General features: G+C 38.1%; 1 protein-coding gene and 1 long non-coding RNA gene across 2 annotated transcripts in view; both read left to right on the top strand.

Moving 5' to 3' along the window:
* Nucleotides 1–2,500, top strand: part of LOC138033763 (tubulin polymerization-promoting protein family member 2-like) — an 85,520-nt gene that overhangs the window by 27,308 nt on the left and 55,712 nt on the right. The window lies entirely within an intron of this gene.
* The window catches only part of LOC138033765 (uncharacterized), a 25,811-nt gene that overhangs the window by 11,818 nt on the left and 11,493 nt on the right, over nucleotides 1–2,500 (top strand). The window lies entirely within an intron of this gene.

The following is a 2,500-nucleotide window of genomic DNA, read 5'->3' as shown; positions in this document are numbered from 1 at the left end:
GGAACAACAGATCAACAGAGTAGTGGATTTTCAGCTAGTGCAGGTTAGCACCTACTATTTACCCGGTCCACTCAGTCTCCAAAAGGTCCCATGTCCGCTTCTGTACACTAGCTACGTAAATATAGTATAATTTATTGACTGTATTCTTAACGTGTATTCTTACCAATATAATGTCTTCAATGCCTCGACTTTCATATTATTCCTGACAATACGGACAATGTCAAGATCTTATTATTTTTAGAGCAACGAAGTCAAGAATAGTGCGTGGATGGAACACGAAGGGTTGGTTCGCGCCGTCGGATGTATCAACAATGCTGGACTAAAAATTTCTCAGATTATCACTGACAGGCACAAGCAAAATGAGGCATGGATTCGCAGAAATATGCCTGACACCAGTCACTATTTTGACATCTGGCATGTATCGAAAGGTAATGGATCGATCATGTTAAATAAACATAACAGATAGCTGGCACATCCGAACCAATGCATAAGGACCACTTGAGCATCGCTAACGCCCGCCAAGCATACCTTTCTATCATGCTAGATGTATTCAGTTCTAAATATTCAGCAATGTTATTTATATAATCACCTTGGAACAGGTCTTAGCAAAAAGATCGACAAACTGGCCAAAAAGAAAGAATGTGAGGATGTCGCTCAATGGCGCCAGTCCATTTCCAATCACATGTACTGGTGTGCAGCTTCAACACCAGATGGCAATGGTCCATTGATGCAGGCAAAGTGGAAAATGTTACCCCTTCACATCCAAAACTTACATGCTGATGTAAATAATAATTTGTATCCTGAATGTGGGCATGGAGAACTGGAGGGTGAAGCCCGAACTAGACTATGGCTAATACCAGGTAAACAAATAAACAACTATGACTGATGGTACAATTCATGATGCAACAGCATACAGTTCTGACACTAATCTCTCAAGTCAAACTCTGTTCCAACACCAGTTTGGGAACTGAAGGCGACTAAGTAGATTCTATATAATAATGAGATGGGAATATTATAGTATTACCGGTATAACTGACCGAGATATCACAATTGGCCAAAAAATATCTGCTCGTGCACATATTTGCTCATGAGCCAACACGTAAACAGGGTACAGACAGCATTTTAAATGTTTGTAATATTGCCTTAATAAGTTTCTTTTCCTCCAAATTTATTGACTAAGGACAACACGGGAAATAATGAAAGGCTTTTCAGCTTTGATTTGTTGTCCCTTTCCCATTGATTAAAAACGATATAACCAAAAACCCAGAGAATACTATTGTTACTAGATGATCTAAACGTGTTTTTATGCGATGTGTACATGTAAATCTACAGGCTCAACTGCTGCTGTAAAACTAGAGGAACTGGTACTCAAGCCTTAACTACTCAAAGACATAGCCAAACTGCCACCAAGATACCAAACTTCAGCTCTAGAAGCAAAACACAGTTTGGACATTCACTTTGTTCCCAAGCACACTGCTTTTTCATACTGGGGAATGTACACACGGTTAGTCGAGTACACTGTAAGGCATTCCTTGCCTTTTTGGTCACCTTTCCTGATAGAGCAGGCAACTATATTCAGTGTTTATTGCTTAACAGATTGTGCCTTTCTGCCTTGCACTACAATGAAAATGCAGGCAATGCAGGCAGTGACATTGGATGCTATTCCATCAGGTTTCCAAAGGCTAAGAAAGAGGGGCCAGCAGTCAGACAAGTTAAAACAGAACCAACTTATGGTAGGATCAAATCAATAATAAAAAAATAAAAAATAAATAATAATAATAATAATAATAATAATAATAACAATAATAATTGTAATAACAGCAATAAATAATAATAATAAATAATAATAATGTATCACTAAATTTGTTGACAATGCAATGATCAACAGAAATCCTATTAATATTGACAAATTAAATGTACTGTTGTTTTCCCCTGCCTTGCTGTACCAGTAGTTCATCCCTGCCCAAATAGTCAGTTGATATCAATATTGTAGTGTGATTCATTGGCTATAATGTAAAAATGAAATACCACAATAAATGGGGTACCAAAACAAAAGCAATGACAACTGTACAATATATATCATGACTCGAGCATGGCAAATCATCCCTAATGCGCCAATCACCTCACACTTCATTGCTAACGTAAGATTTTGTTTCCTAGGTTATTGCTCCAGTGCCATTGCAAAGCTCTTTCTTAGTTACGAGGATAACCCAAGAGCATTGAAGGAGTATATGGGTGTTCTGCAGACCAATACTCCACCACCCCTTGCTGCATCAGCTCAAAGGCCTGACAGAGAAGAAGCAATAGCAAGTTTTGTTAGCAGATATAACAGATCTAGCTTAGTGAATTAGGCTAGGTCCTCACAATTATACATGTACAAGTTTTATGCCCAAAAATGTGTTGTAGTGTTTCCACATGATGACACAACAGCCATGTTGGTGTCGCACACTAGTCATGTGGGAACTGAAATACTATTTCACGCAAATTATTTCTTTTGTTT

The sequence above is a fragment of the Montipora capricornis genome, chromosome 14, assembly GCF_036669925.1.
Source record: "Montipora capricornis isolate CH-2021 chromosome 14, ASM3666992v2, whole genome shotgun sequence".
NCBI lineage: Eukaryota > Metazoa > Cnidaria > Anthozoa > Scleractinia > Acroporidae > Montipora > Montipora capricornis.
Note: the sequence above shows the minus strand (reverse complement) of the source record. Positions and strands in the feature narration are given on the sequence as shown.